General features: G+C 36.0%; 1 long non-coding RNA gene across 1 annotated transcript; it reads left to right on the forward strand.

The window, feature by feature from the left end:
* Nucleotides 1-3,392: 3,392 nt before the first annotated feature.
* LOC138692876 (uncharacterized) lies at nucleotides 3,393-18,463 on the forward strand. Its single transcript, XR_011330154.1, has 5 exons — nucleotides 3,393-3,774; nucleotides 3,925-4,097; nucleotides 5,298-5,386; nucleotides 13,912-13,982; nucleotides 16,742-18,463. It is a non-coding gene; the product is annotated as an uncharacterized lncRNA (long non-coding RNA).
* Nucleotides 18,464-19,660: the final 1,197 nt, after the last annotated feature.

Below are 19,660 nucleotides of genomic sequence, written 5' to 3' on the forward strand. Positions count from 1 at the left end.
ATATACTAATAATAAATCTGTAGCCGAAATTTTTCTGGTAATTATCGATTTTCCAAAAATAATTGGTCCTAACATATATAATTAACCACCCTGAAACCGAAAATTGCTTTTTTGAAATTTTTGTTTGTATGTCTGTCTGTATGTTTGTTACCTTTTCACGCGATAATGGCTGAACGGATTTCGATGAAAATTGGAATATAAATTAAGTTCGTTGTAACTTAGATTTTAGGCTATATGGCATTCAAAATACATTATTTAAAGGGGGGGGTTATAAGGGGGCCTGAATTAAATAAATCGAAATATCTCGCTTATTATTGATTTTTGTGAAAAATGTTACATAACAAAAGTTCTTTAAACATAATTTGAGATAAGTTTTATTCCTTGAAAAATTTTGATAGGACTGATATTTAATGAGATAAATGAGTTTTAAAATTAAAATAACTGCCATCTAAGGCCGTGTAATGAATTAAAAAACAAATGACTTCGTCTATAAGGGGCCTTGGACAGAAACAATCGAAAGCTATGAAAGATAGCCTACAGAGAATGTTTCTGTGTTTGTATGAAGTAATATCGGAAGCTAAATTAACCGATTTGTATAATTAATTATTACTTCACCATTGGAAAGTGTAGTTTCTCTAGATGGACATAATGCTATAATGTTATTACAGTAACTTCTGATATAATATAATGTAATATAATATAATATAATATAATATAACATAATATAATATAATATAATATAATATAATATAATATAATATAATATAATATAATATGTAATATTATATAACATAATTTAAGTTATTTGAAGGGTTCAGAACCATAGTGGGCCAAGCGCCATTTACTGAATACGTAGAAAACAAGGGTTAAAATTAAGTTATTACCATAATTCAATGGAAACCTATAACAAGTAAAATAAAATATACACATTAAATCTAAATGATGTCAATCTTCATTAAACTATGGTTGCATGTAATAAAAATTAAGAAACATGTTAAAGGAATTGCCATTGCACCAAATGAGTGTCTCTGGACCAAAATGATCGCATTTTAATTATTTGGATGCAATTTAAATTAAGTAACATATTAAACGATTTATTCTTCTATCAAACACGAATGTTCCCTGGATCAAATGTCCTATTTTAATTATGTAATTCCTTTATATTTATTTCTAATGGGTGCAGCGGAGCGCACGGGTACGGCTAGTATATATATATATATATATATATATATATATATATATATATATATATAAGTAAAAGTAACATTTGTCCCCATGTAATAATGTTGAGAGATATATATGTTATAATAAAGCGATTTTATGTTGTATTTTGAGTGCATAAATTAATGCAAATTCATGTGACTAGATGGCGGGCGGGGGCAAAGATGCGTTGAGTTAACGGGACCTAAGTCACGACAGGCCAATCAGAGAAAGAATGGACACTGGCGGGGTGCGAATAACAGGTGACGCTGGACAGCTTGGCGTGCCCTGCCGACAGTTTTGTGCCGACGTGCGAAAGGGTTGGATGTGCGACTGTGTTGCTCCATCAGCGATATGGAATCGTTCGTCGACATTTTCGCCGTACATAACTTCAGCAGCGATATCGGTAAGTTGATACGGTTTCTGCAGCAGAAGGGCTTATTAGCAAGTTCGTACGCTTGCCCTAAATGTGGTGGCGACATGAAATTAACCTCACGCTCAGATATTGGTGATGGGGCCACGTGGAGGTGTTACAGAAAATTACACAAAACACATGTTCAGCGGACGATTAGGAAGGGCTCTTGGTTTGCCTTTTCTAAGATGTCCATGTCCCGTGTTTTTGATCTCACTTACGTCTGGGTAGCTCAGTTATCGCAGAAGCAAGTGAAATCAGTAATTGATGTAGGCATAAGTAGTACCACCGTCACGGACTGGTACAACTTCTGCAGAGAGGTATGTGCGGAAGTACTTTTCAGGCGGCCACAAACTCAGATAGGAGGGCCCGGACACGTCGTCGAGATCGACGAATCTAAGTTCGGGAAAAGAAAGTACAACCGAGGTAAGCGCGTCGAGGGCCAGTGGGTGTTTGGGGGCATCGACCGCGAAACCAAGGAATGCTTTCTTACCACAGTGGAGGACAGGACTCGAGATACTCTGTTGGGAGTGTTGAAGGAAAATGTTCTTCTAGGAACAACAATTTATTCTGATTGTTGGAAGGCATACGAATCTTTGAGTGACGAAGGTTACAGTGTTAAGGGAAGTATGCCTAGCAGCAATAGGAATAAAAAGATGACGTGTTCGTACCTAGCTGAGTACGTGTATAGAAAGTGGAGGTTCCACAATAAGTCGACTGAAGAGCGTTTCCATGCATATCTCAGCGACATTGCTACGGTGTACCCAGCAGCAACTTGCGACGAGGTTAATTCATCCCCCGAGCAGGCAGGACCAAGCGAGGAGACTTGCTAATAATTCTCATGCTAACGAGAATCGGTATCTTACCGAAAGGTACTTTTCAGTGCCTACAAATAATCAGAAAAGAGCAGAGTCTGCATTTGTCAAATGCGCATCATCATGTTTTCGAAAAGGCACTTATCAGTGCCCGACACCCCTCGTCAGGGCTTCTAGCCCCGACATCCCGCTTTTTTCCATCATGTGCTACACTCGGGTCATCATCGGTGCTTGCAGCCCCGACACCCCCGCTTTTTCCTCATCGCGGTGTTCACGGAGATCGCCAGTGGCCGCTATGATGTTTCGAGGTGGCGCGTGTCTCGAATGGAGCGAGATGAAGCGTGAGAACGCGAGAGAGGGAGGAGTCTGCAAGGAAACTGCGTTTTTTTAAAGCGCTTCATGCCTTTGCTCCTAGATCATATATACTATTATATATGATCTAGGCTTTGCTGCAGCAAAATGAGGGTCGAAAAAAAAAACGTAAGTAGGTCAACTGATTGCAAAATGGTGGACAATTAATAGTGGCTTCTATTACTGCAGTAATACATTTAACCTTAAAAGAACCGAACATGTTAAATAGTTTCGACTTCCATGATAATGACATAGAATTATTATTACTAGACGATTTTAACAATAATAAACATTGCAAAAGACCAAAACATGCATTCCGCCATGATGGATCGTGCAGCAAAACTCGTAAAGCGAAGTTTTGATTTGCTGCACGCTTGCTACAGCGCTGCTGCAGCGACGGTGAAGCAAATGTAAGAACGGTCTTGCTGCAGCGCTTCACGTCTTGCTTTAAAAAAATGCACGGAAAGTAGCTAGTTGCATGGTAGGTGCGGTGGGGGTAGAGGGGAAGGGTGCAATCCATGTTCTGGAGTTTATCCAATACGGGCATTTAAAGATAAATTTAATTTAATTTAAAATACATAATATGCACGACATTCCGAGGAGCAGTGTTGCCCGATTCCTCTCCTATGGCTGTCGGCTGTCATTCAGCATACCAGATATAGCATTCGTCTCTTTCCGCCCTCATTCGGCATTGCGAGGAGCGTGTCGCAAAGTCGCATTACCGCATGTGGGCCTAAACATGTGTTGTCGTCAAGCAGCTTCTTTCTGTTTAGTTTTATGAGTGGTTTGTTCTGTATTGTATTTGCATTACTGTGTGCATATGTAATTTTCAAGGATTTTTAGGAACGAAAGTTGACCATTATACGGACTAGGAAACAGTGTAGGCTTATAAGTACGGATAGAGATGCACCAAACTCTGAAATGTGCATAATGTTCAAATTGTTCCCGGTAACTGAATTTAGTTCTTGAAAGAGGTAGCTTGATTATTTAGATAAGGTAATGTGTTAGTGAGATGCAATGTTGTATTCTGAGAGATAAGTTACATTCCTAACACATAAATTAGTAGGCAAACATGTTACATGAAGTAATACATCGCAAATCATGAAAATGTTACTGTGTGATTAAATTAAAAATACTTTGTTACAGGATGCATCGTCAAACAACCAACACAACTTCAAAATGTATTATTGCAACCAACGTAACTTTCTAATGAGGAGTGGAGTATTGATGAAATATGATGCGCTGAAATAAATAACATGGAAAGACCACTGCGTTGGCTGTTGCATCGGCGGCAAATGTGATTCAAGAAAATGCAAAACGTAAGTATTATGTGATAGTACGTGTAGTATTTAGTACCATAACTTAAGACGTTGAAAAGAGACTTGGACTGGCAACTAAAATTGTGTTGAAGTAGGCTATAGGCCTACAAATTATCGTTAGGTCGGATAATTAGATTTGCATTCGCATATGCCACGCAGTCACGCTATGTGGTTAGGTCTGTTTTGTTACAGGTATTTGGGCGCGAGTGCCCGAGAATGTTACCACTTTTTCTGTAAATTGGATTTGAATTGAGGGGTTGGCGGATCTACGTTCTGCTTAATGCGATTTTCCCGGGATTGGCAATCCTATAGAACAGTTGCACCCACAAGAACAGTAATCTCCGTCCAACGGGAAAATATCAGTACCGGTATACGGTTACCTCACTTTGGGGAAAATATCAGTATACAGTATACAACAATTATCTTAAAAAAGCAGATTTGTCTGGTTGGTGGAATGTGTATCATCATGCTTATTAATGCATAGGCCGTATTTCATTATAGAATGAACGTACCATTGTCCATCATACAAAGCTGTGTTCAGGTCACCAATAGAAGATAAGGATCTTAATGCATAATAAGCAGAGATCAATTTAGGAGTAATATTTTCTGTGTGTGTTTTCCAGTTCTAGTGATTATCTCACTAATTACAAGAAAGTCTGTGCTTGTAGATTCTTTGAGATCAGTTTCATTTAATCTAAAATTGTAGAAAACTTGAGTATTACGTGTACTAAATTTGATTACACTGGTTTTATCAACATTAACTGCTAGTTCATTTGCATTAAATAAATCATTCATTAGTGTTAACTCTATTAATTAGAAGTGCTTATAAAGTGATTATTTGTTTTGTTTGAGATAATCACACTTATATAATCTACATATAATATTATCTGAGATAAAATATATTTATGGTTGAGATTAAGTCGTTAATATAAACTAGAAACTATAATGAACATAAAATTGTTGATTAAATCTTAATCCAACATCGAGGTCGCAAACCCATTTTTCAGTAAGAACTCTCAAAAAAGATTACGCTGTTATCCCTAAGGTAATTTAATCTTATAATCAACAAAATTGGATCAAATATTCATAAATAAATGTATATTAAACAAAAAGAGTTAATTAATTCTTCCAATCACCCCAACAAAATATATTAAATATTAAATAAAATAAGCAAACAAAATAAATAAAATAATATTGCAGAAACTTCCTCATACTGGATCTACTGCAGCTCTCATCGTGGCCTCTTGCTCTGGGTGTGTGTTACAGGGATGGTTTTCAAGGAGAATTAGGTATGACATTCTTTGTGTTTTATTTATAATGAAGACATTAGTCACTTAATGCTACTAGACAGTGTTCTATTTCTTTATAGAATGAATTCGTTACTTCAGTCAATATTGCATTTATTGACAAATAATGATCAGGTCTAAATACGCTCTGTATATATTGCTCTATGACATTCTCATGCACAGCTACTACAGAAAACTCGCGTTGGTAATATCAGGAAAACTAATCTATTAAGAAAACTTCTTAAACATAACACATTCATTCAAATAATATTTAAACAAACCCCTCTCTTGTACATAAATACTCATAAATCACACTGTATTCTCTAACAGGAAAAAAACACAACAAAATCAGATCTAATAAATTACTAGTTCAAAATCCTGTATTCTCATTTCATCTTTACTATCAGTAAGAATTTACCTAATTTTTTTTACTCTCTTGTATTAACTGTATTACATATTTTTTTATAGGGTATATGTATATCCATCAATATTTACAAGGTTTTCTTAGCTGATGTTATACCACCAGCATTCCATTGTAGATGTTTAGTTGATTCTGTACCATTAAAGTAGTCCCCGCCCGGAGATCCGATTGGGGGACTATTTTAAACACACTCTAAACATACACCTTCATCTCAAACAGCAGATATAACTAAAATGCTCTCTCAATTAATATCACTCAATAAAAGAATTGTATTCCAATGGATACCATCCCATTGTGGAATCCTGGGAAACGAGAATGTGGGTGCTTTAGCAAAGAAGGGCAGCACTGCTACTTACAGACCTGTTACTAAATCTACGTTTTACTCTTTGAAAATATTTATTAAATCTACATACCGGTACTTAGACTTCAACAAACAAAATTTGTTAACGCAATCTCAAGGGAAAAAATGGACCTCTGCATCATAATCCATAGTTAATTCCCGATTTACCACGAAAATCGTGTGTAGCTGCATTTAGATTGGCAACAGGCCATGATTGTTTGGCCAAACACCTGCATAGAATTGGAATATATCAGTCCCCTAACTGCCCATTGTGCAACTCAAACCAAGAAATGGATTCCGAACACCTCAAAGTCTGTGCTTTAGTGACTGACCATGATAATATCTTTGAAAAATATTGGAGTGCAAGAGGTCAAATGACTTTATTGTCAAATGCCCGGCATTAGAAAACAACATATTTACAAGGTTTTTGTCTATTCACTCTTTTTATTATATTGTCTGTTTCTTATCATGCTAATATTATAAGAAAGACATCTTCCATACCTCAAAGAGGGCAGATATCCTTCTCTATGTTACCCCTCCTGTTTCTCAATTTCCATCACCCTAACTTCCAAGTTAAGCCCACTCTCACTTCTTTATTGTTTATTTCTTACATATTCTTTCTGTTACCATGATGCCTTTAGGTCTTTACAATAAAATTATTTCAGAATCTTAATCCCTTTAAATTTTGCTATAGCTATTGTCTCGTAATTTCGTTAACATGTTTCTTTTGTGATCTTACAGATTACACTTAAAAGCATTACCTCATTTTCATCCCATACCCATTGCAGACCTAATCTCACCTCATTCTCTAAATCTAATAGCCAATTGAATTTGGAATTCTCGTCATGAAGAAATTGCAAACACTCTTTTTTAATGTTTCTGTTCCCCCTAGCCATAATATGACCTTAGAATTTTATTTCCCTTATTAGTACCGCACATACAAGTATCTACCCCCTTTTAGAATCTCGCAGCTAGGTTAGAAGTGTTCCACGGAATTCCGAGATATTTATTACGAAATTTAGGTCTAACTTGTCACCGAGTTCATTACCACAAATTTCTACATTGTATAATATGTTTGATCCTACAGTCGTTCTATATACAGTGGGACGTCCATTATCCGAACTAATTGGGACCAGGTACAGTTCGGATATGTAATTGTTCGGATAACGGAACATAAAAATGGCAGAGTACATAAAAAATATAAAGTTTCTTTATGATAATATACCGTTAAAATACTGCACTGCACATACAAAATATGTACTATACATAATAATAATAACCAGAGACCAGAACTTTGGCAGAATGCCTTTTTAAATGTGTTAAATCTATCTTCATTTTGTAAGTAAATCTGTACGAATTATACCTTTGTGATTGAAACGTCACAGTTTTATGTTGCCCTTTTCTGCCTTTCTTAATATAAATGCCTAATTTACAAAATAAATGCTTTTTTTTTTTGCCTTTATTTGATTATTTATCTATCATTTATTAATTTATTGTTAAAATTGCCTAAAGGTATATTTTAATTTATTTCTATAACCGCTACAATGGCGGCACCACGGCATGGCGCGTCCTCAGGTTGCGGATAGAGGAGACGGCCTCCAGATATGGAGGGTAGCTGCGAATATATTGAATAAGCAGTCGTGGACAGCCGATAAGGGGTGGTCCTCCAGCTTGGGGGTTGGGCGAAGGGCTAACAACCCATCACCGTAAAAAACAGCTTGTTACGAATTCCTACAGTAAGGACACTCGGGAGGAAATTAAACGCAGAATAAATATGGGAAATGCCTGTTATTATTCGGTTGAGAAGCTCTTATCATCCAGTCTGCTGTCCAAAAATCTGAAAGTTAGAATTTATAAAACAGTTATATTACCGGTTGTTCTATATGGCTGTGAAACTTGGACTCTCACTCTGAGAGAGGAACATAGGTTAAGGGTGTTTGAGAATAAGGTGCTTAGGAAAATATTTGGGGCTAAGCGGGATGAAGTTACAGGAGAATGGAGAAAGTTACACAACACAGAACTGCACGCATTGTATTCTTCACCTGACATAATTAGGAACTTGAAATCCAGACGTTTGAGATGGGCAGGGCATGTAGCACGTATGGGCGAATCCAGAAATGCATATAGAGTGTTAGTTGGGAGACCGGAGGGAAAAAGACCTTTAGGGAGGCCGAGACGTAGATGGGAGGATAATATTAAAATGGATTTGAGGGAGGTGGGGTATGATGATAGAGACTGGATTAATCTTGCACAGGATAGGGACCGCTGGCGGGCTTATGTGAGGGCGGCAATGAACCTTCGGGTTCCTTAAAAGCCATTTGTAAGTAAGTAAGTAAGTAACCGCTACAATGAAAGTGACTTCACAGAATGTGTATTATTGTCTTCCAGTCAGTTCATATTCTCTTTGCAACAATGAGTGCTGCCGTGCAAAAATGTATAACAGTAAGCATTTTAATTATCGCTTGTGTTTGATAAGGCAACAATGAGTGCGGGTCTAACGTTATTTTTAACGGTTATTTTTCTTTCAGTTTTCATTGCGACATTGTTGTAGCTAGCTAAATATTTCATATCGCTAGTGATGGGTGAAATAAATTAAATACTGATATATCGATATTGCAATATATTGCAAATCTAATTTTGATAAACGATATATATCGCAGCAAATATATCGATGTATCAAACAATTATCGATATTCCGCTATTCCGCAAGCAAATTGCATTTTCAGGCGTACATTTACTGTATTACAATAAAATTATTTAAATTTTTAATATTCTTTTTTACCACTGAAATTAACATCATAATAGTCAAGAGCATAAATGTAAAATTGTAACAATAAACAATACATTTTCAATACCACATGATGTAGGTACTAACCTAAATAAAAATTATGGTGGAGGCAAGGGAGCTTAAATGATATAGTGGGAAAGAGTTAAGTGAACTCTACATGGTTCAGTATTTGATATTGGAACATGATTCAATTATTCTAATGTTATATAGGATTCAATCAGTGGCGTGTGGTGATAAATAATCCTGGTGGTGCACAAATATTTATTATGATTATGATTATCATATTATTATTATTATTATTATTATTATTATTATTATTATTATTATTATTATTATTATTATTATTACAGGTACTAACCACGACATAACTACTAATATATGTTATAAAGATATAGATTTACATAATTTTGTTAGTCAAGAAATTGCAGTTAGTCAGTTTCCTGTGTGGTCCAGTAATAGCAAAGTAAAGTGTTCAATTTCTATTGCAGCATACCGTAAATAATATTGTTTTCCCTATATTGCGTTTTATGACACAGTTCACACGTTCACAAGCGTTCAATACGTGTGTCGTCTCCTCAGCCTTAACTGCTAAAAGTCAGCAGCTTTCTTTATTTCTTTGAAATCTCATCATGGCATACATCAAAATGGCTTGAAGGACTTCGTTCTGTATAGTGTTTGATGTGCTCTTAAACACTGTTGCTCTTTCCAAATGTTCCTTAAGAGTGCGTCTAATTCAGAACTACTCGTAAAATTGATGAGGCCAGAAAAATACTAGTGTTTAAAGATGAGTTTCCGCCATCGTGACCTCTTAAAGGCAACAAAACCGCACGTACATATCTGTTCTTGGTAACTTTATCATTGTGAAGTGCAACAATCCAATTGTGTCTGTATGTTTGTTTGACCCAACACTGCTAATTTAACATTATTGTTGAGTGTGCAGCTGAAGAATCGTGTTTTTATTTCTTTCATTCATGTGCTTCAAATCAATCATACCTACAGAACGATAATCAAAATTATTTAGTTACTACGCACAGTCCTACATTCAAACAGAAAAATAAATACAATTCATAACACGTAGCCTACCTGTTTTTGTCAATGAATGTTCGCCGCCGAACAATAGGCAAGGAAAACAAAATACAGCGTCTTTTATAGTGCAGCCACATATTGTATTTTTCGTAAGTTCGAATGTTGAATTTTCTTGTCAATTCTCTATTACTGTTCTTCGTCACTTATAATTTTAATTCCTGTGTACGTCTATCCATCTTCCTTATTTTTATCTTTTCGTGTAAAGTTCTTACAGAAAATTACATATTTAAAAGATTTTGCACACTATTCATTGCAATATTTATGATAGCACGGGCCAAACAGCGACTGCAGAACACATCTGAAAGTGCTCCTAACCCCTCTTACGCACACTGTACTGGCTCCCTACCATGCTCCAAAGCCTGCCAGTGAAACTCTACTACTGCGCATGCTCGAATGGAACAGTGTGCCGCAAGTGTGGAGTGGTAAACCTAAGTCCCAGGCGTCAACAAGAACAGTACACTTGCAGCGTTATTTTTACATAGTACCGTATTATAATAAAGAATTATGTCGCTCACATAGTCTACTGCAGCTCATTGATATAAATTTAAAAACATGTGTTATTTGAAGAGGTGGTGCACTGCTCCTGTGCTCCTTAAGAGAAATCGCCACTGGATTCAATCCAGGACACAGATATAATGCTTATTTCTGCCTAACAACGTAATTATTTTTAAATGTAAGTAAACCGTATTTATAATGTTACAAGTTGATTTGATATAATCCTTCTATAGTAAGTTCCCATTGCAAGTTATTGTTTCACTCCAACTTTCGAACCAACAATGGTATGATTATAGGGATAGAATTTTTATGCACTAAAAGATATAAGAAAACAGAATGTCAGCACTACATAGGTTGTGCATAGAAGTTATAGACGTAAACAAATGTCACATCGGTATTAAATCCTTGTTTCTCTTTGCATTTCAGAGTATAAAAATAAAAGTTTTGATACTCATTTTGAGGGCAGACGGTTTCCTTTCAGGGTGGGAGTTGCTCCTGCCTTGGAGAACATTAATAACAATATTAAAACAGTAGTAGATAAACCTCCCGTCTGTCTCTTGTTCGCACACGCTGCATTTTTAATTTGGTGCTGCATATTAAACAGTATGAATTCGAATTCCAGTCCAGCCAATTAGAACAAGGTATTGAGTGAGGTTGCACAATTATGTAACTGTCCACCTTTAGTAGCGCCATCTCTCGGGAATTAACGGAGTTGTCTAGGGTGGATTTTGTTGTTGTTGATAATGATAATTCCAGAAAAAAATCGATAAAGTCATGAGAAAACCGATATATTATACGATATATTAAATCAAAATTTCGATATCGCTATATCGAAACAAAAATATCGGTATTTTGTAAAAACTGATATATCGTTCCCATCTCTACATATCGCAACGTATCAGTACAATCAAACACAAAACTGCATTTTCCAAGGCTACTGGGAAGAAGATTTCTTCGCTTCCAACAGTAATTGCAACATCGAGTCGAAAATCTCAATTTGCGTTCGACTTACGTAAAGCTTTTCTTGCTGCTGAAATCCCTTTGTGGAAAGTGCAAGGTTGTAGGTCTAGTGCAAGATTTTTGTAATTGCCTTTTATTGCGTATTTTAGCTATTTATAATGCCTTTTTGCCTGCCTATTTTAGCTTTTTATAATGCCTTTTTGCCTGCCTATTTTAATGATTCATAATGCCTAAACGTTCTGTCTCTGATGATAACAATTACACAATACAGCTTGTAAGTTATTGCTTGAAGAAATCGCTGATTTTTTTGTTGCTGAAGTGATTTTGTATCTATAGTTATAGGTATCTTATAAGCAAAACTCAGCTCGGACTCCTTGCGGCGCGCATGCTATACCCCTCTTACTCCCCAGCAGTAGGCTTGAGAGCATGCTAAGAACAGGAGCATACGTCATCTGCGCGGGACAGTCACTCCCGCTGATTTCTGCGCACTGAGTTTTCTTTGTTGGATGCCTATAACACATTACATTTTCGTTGTGTATTAGAAGATACATGCCTCGTAGTGTACAGGATGATCGAAAAACATAATCCAATCACTTTAGCACAGAAAACAAGACAACCCACCACTTGAACAAACTTCTTCAAACTGAAAATGAAACTGTTTGTGTTTATTCAGTAACATAAGGCTACTGCTTGTCAATGTACCATTAGATTCCGTGCAATAAAAGGCAGTGAAAAGAGTTGGGTTATTTCTGCAAGCAATAAGCATCCCGAGTGAGAGAGTTCTTAAGCATTTACGGTCGGTAGATAATTTGTCAAAGGTCACTGAAGTGAGATGATTGACATACAAAATGTGCACAAGGAATTTCTGATAAGAGGCTTGTAATACAGTGTACAGTACAGTATTTCGTTAATATCTCATCACTGTTAATCATGTCAACTGGGATATTTCTCAATATGTTACAGAGGAAAATAAAGACGTACTGTAACGTGTGTACTGTATCTAGTTAAAAAAAAAGAATAATCAGAGAAAATATGAGTTCGGATATTTGACATATTGGATGATTGACGTTCGGATTATGTATTGAACAGGTTTTTTAATCTCAATAATCTGTCATTTATTCAAGCACTTGTCTATCGCTGTAATGCAGTTTCATTCTGCTTCATCCAATTACCCTTCTGTCCAGTATTACACCTAGATACGTAAATTTAGAAATTCAGTCAATCGAGTTACTTACTGGCTTTTAAGGAATCTGGAGGTTCATTGCCGCCCTCACATAAGCCCACCATTGGTCCCTATCCTGAGCAAGACCAATCCAGTCTCTATCATCATATCCCACCTCCCTCAAATCCATTTTAATATTATCCTCCCATCTACGTCTCGGCCTCCCCAAAGGTCTTTTTTCCCCTCCAGCCTCCCAACTAACACTATATGCATTTCTGGATTCGCCCATACATGCTACATGCCCTGCCCATCTGAAGTGTCTGGATTTTCTCCTAATTATGTCTGGTGAAGAATACAATGCATGCAGTCTGTAACTTCATCCCTCTTAGCCCCAAATATTTTCCTAAGCACCTTATTCTCAAACACCCTTAACCTATGTTCCTCTCTCAAAATGAGAGTGCAAGTTTCACAACCATAAAGAACAACCGGTAATATAACTGTTTTATAAATTCTAACTTCCAGATTTTTTGACAGCAGACTGGATGATAAAAGCTTCTCAACCGAATAATAACAGGCATTTCCCATATTTATGCTGTGTTTAATTACCTCCCGAGTATCATTTATATTTGTTACTGTTGCTCCCAGGTATTTGAATTTTTCCACCTCTTCAAAGGATAAATTTCCAATTTTGATATTTCCATTTCGTACAATATTCTCGTCACGAGACATAATCACATTGTCTTTTCGGGAATTACTTCCAAACCTATCTCTTTACTTGCTTCAAGTAAAATTCCCGTGTTTTCCCTAATTGTTTGTGGATTTTCTCCTAACATATTCACGTCATCTGCATAGACAAGCAGCTGATGTAATCCATTCAATTCCAAACCCTTTCTCTTATCCTGGACTTTCCTAATGCCATACTCTAGAGCAAAGTTAAAAAGTAAAGGTGATAATGCATCACCCTGTTTTAGCCCGCAGTGAATTGGAAACGCATCTGACAGAAAGTGACCTATACGGACTCTGCTGTACGTTTCACTGAGACACATTTTAATTACTCGAACTAGTTTCTTGGGAATACCAAATTCAATAAGAATATCATATAAAACTTATATCTTAACCGAGTCATATGCCTTTTTGAAATCTATGAATAACTGATGCACTGTACCCTTATATTCCCATTTTTTCTCGAGTTATTGTTCAAAGAGCATTTCTTTATTTTACTCATACTCCTGTTTTTACAAATTAGAATATTCGTTTTTCTTCTGTTTATTTTCAGGTCCCATTTCGTGCATTGTAGAGGTACGGATTTTCTAGTGCGTCATGCAGCTGCGAAACTTGGCACTAACAGTATGTAGCAACCCTCTATAGAAATTTTTTGTTTTTGTAGTTTGTCAGCATGAATTATATGTGTCTAGGAATCACATTTATTTCAATATAAATCAAATGTATCATATAGATTTGGTTGTGTCCAATCTTCACTAAGTGAAGATGGAAATGTACCTGACTGTATTAGAATTGAAAATCATTTTTGTTCTTTTAATAATTTCTTATCATGTACTGTCATCCTCTGAGGAGTTTAGTGCTGAGAGGAATGCGGTTCCGACTAGTCTAGTGCGGTACTAGAGTGGGAGGGAACAGTGACGACGGTAGTCTGGAAGGAAGTACAGTCATACTGAAAACATTCGCCCAATTTACGAGAGTAGTATGCCTATTAGTTTTCTGACGTATTTTTGGTGAGATAGAGATACAACCATTCGTACTTACGTGTTCAGAGAAGGAAAGTATTTTAGAAAATTTTATTTATTTATTTATTTGTTCTGGTGAAGTTAAAGCCATTACATCACCAGAAATACAAATACAATAAAATAAATAAAAAGAAAAATCATAATACAACTACAATAATATGAATGAAAAGAAGAATCATACTATAAAATTTAGTGATTAGTAGAATTGAATTAAATTTGTAAAGTAATCAATTTAAATATACTGTACTGCTGAACTCACTTGAGAAGTATAACTACTTGATTTTGTATTTTAAGATGTCACCAACAAATGATTTTCGCATGACATGATAGGAATCTGTTTTTCACGATACCAATCACACATATTCTAAAATTCCAATAGAATAAAACCAAAAACTTTTCCACAACCTGTTTCCTTAAAAATGACTTGTAACGGTCAAATATTTAATATGCGTAATTCATATAATATTAACATAGCTAACATCAGGGAGATGTTTGACCAAAAATTGCAACAATATATTTAATATATTAATAACAAAATCATATAGGCCTAGGTAGACAATATGTATATGAAATATTTAATACTGCTGCTGATTCCGAAACGTAATTATGATATTATTAATGTTGATAGGCTTACCTTAAAGAGGTCGAGCAAGTTCTGAGTCCGAGGAATCCTCTCCAGAGTTACTGTAGGAATGATGATCATCTTCAGAATTGCTAGAATTTTCATCACATGAGAAATTTTCGTCGCCGTTCGGATTCTCGATTATTATGGAATCGACCAGATCAGACACAAGTCTATCACGATCCCAATAACGATTCTCTAAACTCTCGACGTGATTGCAGTAGCCTTCCCAGTTGTCTGCAGTCACCGATTCGATTCTCAGCCAAGCTAACTCCTTGACTCTCGATAATGACATGTCCCACAATACGTTATTCTCACGCACATATCTCTTTACCCTAGTCCATGCCAACTCAATAGGGCTAAGATCACAATTATATGGAGGTAATCGAAGAGTTTTATGCCCATGAGATTTCAGAAGTTCGTTGATTTTGAAAATCTTGTCCCTCGGCTTATTTATTACTACCAACTCATACAATTGGTCCTTCCGCATACTTACGTTGCAACCATGACACCATATCTGACTTTACAGTATTTTTAGTTGGAGGTTTATCCACTTGAACATTATGATATGGTGCATTATCGAGGACGACAACATAGTTAGGCGGGAGCGACATAAGTAAATTTTCGCGAACCCATTTTTCAAAATTTCCACTGTTCATCTGGCCATGATCTGGCTTTATACACCAGCAAGGCATTATTTAAAAAGCCAGATCTTGATCCCACATGAACCATAATTATAATCAGACGGTTAGCAGCATTTCCAGCTGTACATATGCCAGTTACTTCAGGGCCCTGCCAACATTTCTGAAAAGTGAGATAACTGTCCACCCAGCTTTCATCTAAATAGAAAATAGATCTCCCTTCGTGCCGAAAATCTACCATTGTTCTTAAATATCTAGCGCGTCAAAATATGATGTCCGGTCTTTCTACTAATATTTTACGCTTGGCGTTGCACTTCCTCCACTTAAAACCAATTTTGTGCAAAATCCTTCTAAGTGCCTCAATCCCTCACGGAAAGTTAATTTTCGGTAATAATTTTCTGCATGTAGGCACTATCTCATTAACAGTATAGAACTCGTGCACAGTTTTACGAATGACACACAAATCAAAATCATCAATTTCCAAGTTTCTTTCTTTTGTTCTCGGACGGTGTTCCCCTGGTGATTTTATTAGTGATTGAGAGCCTGATGCGTTCTTAATTTTGAATTCTTTTCTTATATTTATAATAGTTGCCACAGATACGCCTGTATAAGCGGCAGCTCGTTCTGTTGCACGGGTCGGGAGTATTCACAGTATTCAGTCTCTTTTCCTGGTCACACATCTTAATTACACTCGCGATTATATTACGCGCTTCGCTGTGAATTGTTCTACCTTTTTTATTCACCATTTCACTCGTATATAGAATACCTAACACATGCACACATTCACACACTACTACAAACTGAAGACTGCATATTTTTGGACGATTAATACTTCCCACTCTGCTCGGCTCGGCTGTAGCAACAAAAGAATCTACCTGCACCCCCCCCGGACCGATGGCAAGACTACCTCAGGTCCCAGCGCTAAACTTGTCAGAGGAAGACAGTAGGTCAGCGGTTACCAGTTAACTTTTCTTTAAGAGTCAGTATACAATTTGTAGTGTTTTGATGCTGGCCAGAGGACGAACTAATAATTTAATGCTGAAATGCTTGAGAGAGCATTATTTATATTTTGGGGTAATTGTAGTTTTTTTTTTTTAGTCAACTGTCCGAAGACAAGTTTGAACCTCATAAGTAACACCAATACGGCATCACTTATGAGGCAACTAGGTCAGGAGATAATGAGGTAGGGTAGCCAGTTCCAGTAATGAACATACAGTATTTTTCGTGATGCCTAATATTTATTAACACTGAAGATGTCTACTGCAGCTGTAGATGAAATGTCTGGATGCAACATCATCAATAGACCACGACCTCTCAGCACAAAGCATCCTTAGTCTGTAGTGACTTTCATTTTATAATAACTTTGTTAGTGAAAATTTTTACATCTATTTCATATGAAGAGTCCACTGCAAGAATGATGGATGTCATTTGGAATACATTTTGCAGGAGAAGCAATTGAAAGTTTGAAATACTTAGCGCTCAAAGCTTAACAGTGATTTTCCGATCATTACTGGACAATGACTATCAGTGTTAATGCCATATAACTCTGTATGTACATTCTATATGTCTTAAGCTATGCATTGACAGTCTTGGTTCATTTTCGACAAGAAAGTGACATCCATCATTCTTGCAGTGGACTCTTCATATTTAAGTAATTGAACATCTTAATTGAGTATGATGTTTACTGGAGATTTTATCTAGTTGAGGGTGTAGGAGGTGGTGCAAGTTTCTTGCAATTTAAAAAATTGACATATGATATTTTGTCCAAAAACAGTAATGCCATTAAATACTTTTAAATTCATCTGAGCCCTGAATTACGTATGTTTCAAATTGTAATCTGTCTTTGTTTATCTCAGACGACATTCGATTCATTTCCTCAAAAATGTTATTTATCGTAATCATAGTAATTATCTTGATTTGTATAAAAAAATTGAGAACATTGATGTTACTTCACCACTGTTGTAGAATTATCAACCAAAATTGCTCTGGTAAAATGTATTTGGAAAAATATCGAATTATGTCCACTTAACTTCGTATTTTTGGTAACAACCGCATTTCGTATAAGTATATCATCTGACTGATTACATTCTTTTCATGTTCAGTAATGTTCATTCTGTGGGCCAGACTAAACCTGTAATACTTTGGCCTGCAGACTAGATATTGGGAATTGCTGGTTTAGATATTTAATATCTTGTCAATCATGTGTAGACAGTTAAAAGGAAAGCTAACAAAATAATAATGGATTTACTAAGTGAGGAGTAAACTTTCAAAGCTTGAGATGTCCATTTTCAGAAAATACACTTTGGTTGCCAAAAACTTACATCTCTGCAATGAACATAGTATATTTTCTGCAGTGAAATATTGAAGATAATTTTTTTGCTTCAGATTCATGTAAAATTTCACTATAGTAAAAACTTCGTTTATTACAGAGAGTTATTACAGAGAGACAAATTTGTAGCATTTTCTGGAAATGGACATGTCACGTTTTGAAAGTTTGCTCCTCAAGTTATCTCCAGGTTCAACAGTCCAGTTGCAATGAAACAATATCAGAAAGAAAATTATTTTCTGTTCTTCATTGCCTGTTACTTCTTGCAAAATGCAGGTATTGGTCCATCTGTGAGTTTTTGCCGCTATGACTGCCATGATATTACATCGAAATGTTGAGTGTGTTAGGCTCTTTGCTGTGTTAAATCTTTCTGTCAATATTTCAGTAATTTTCGACATAGATAATGCAATGTATGCACTATTCAGTTACTTACAGTCTCAAATCATGTTACAAAAATTGTCACTGTCATTGAAATATACATTTAGTACAATAGAGCCCCGATTAACCATCACTCTATTAACCGATCGGCAGATTATCTCTGACTTTTTATCTTTTTTTTTTTTTTTTTTGCTGCAGAAAAAAAAAACATAGTACTCTATCCACAGCACCTTACATTAGTACGTACTTCTTCTGCAGTGTGTTTTACAAGCCTTTACCCCTAAGAAGTCTAGTGTGTTAAAACATTTCTCTCTCCCTTAAAATGCACTGTAGCGTCTTAAAACATACTTTCTCTCTCTAATGGTTAAACCTAGAGACTCACTAATCTGTTAGGTTCCCAATTCCCTGAAATCCGTGGATCGTGCTTCTATCGAAGCACCTCCGAGTTGTCTCGTTACATAGGAGCGAGCAAATAATAAATAATAAATCATTAACAACTAAATGATAATTTATTATACTAAATGAAATACTAAAACTAACAATGATAAAACTATGATAGATATTACTACACTAAAATGAGTGAGGAGATGACTAATGAGTCTTGACAAGAATCTAGCAAACACTACAACTAGGGAAGACGTCCATTCTTCTTCTACATAACTCCGCCATAAGAGTCCAACAGGTACTTCCGGTAAATACGTACTTATCATCCAGACACACATGTCTTTCCGCACTAACGGGAGTAGTCGTACTTTCACGTCGACCATAAAACTGAGTACATACCTCCATGTCATAAGCACTATCACAAAACCTGAAATATACCACTCAAGCCTGAGTAGCAGTCCACAACTCGGCAGCATGATTCCAACGTGCCCAGCGTCCCATGGCCGGCACATATCTCTGCGCCGCCGACGATCCATAAATAACTCGTAACTAATGTGCGTGACGTTCCATGGAAGGGGACCGGATACCTCCTATCTTGGCAATGTTAAATTTTCAATATTGTGGTACACTCAGCTCTTAAACCATTAAAGATACAGACCTGAAACTTTTACAGATTGTTGTTCAATGCTTTATCTCTCCATTAAATCATTTAAGTTGATTTGACTGTCATGATACTTTCTCCCTGATTTTTTTCCTAACTGTCCAAAATTTAACATAATTTTATTTAATAATTTTTTTTTCTGACAAAATTTTTTTTTCAATTCACATAATTTTACATTTAATGCAAAGGACATGACTATGGCAACATCTGGTAAAAAAATTAAGTTTCTATCTGGAATAGTTTTCACACTGAGTGTACTCAAAGTTTG

Source organism: Periplaneta americana, chromosome 2 (assembly GCF_040183065.1).
Source record: "Periplaneta americana isolate PAMFEO1 chromosome 2, P.americana_PAMFEO1_priV1, whole genome shotgun sequence".
Lineage (NCBI taxonomy): Eukaryota > Metazoa > Arthropoda > Insecta > Blattodea > Blattidae > Periplaneta > Periplaneta americana.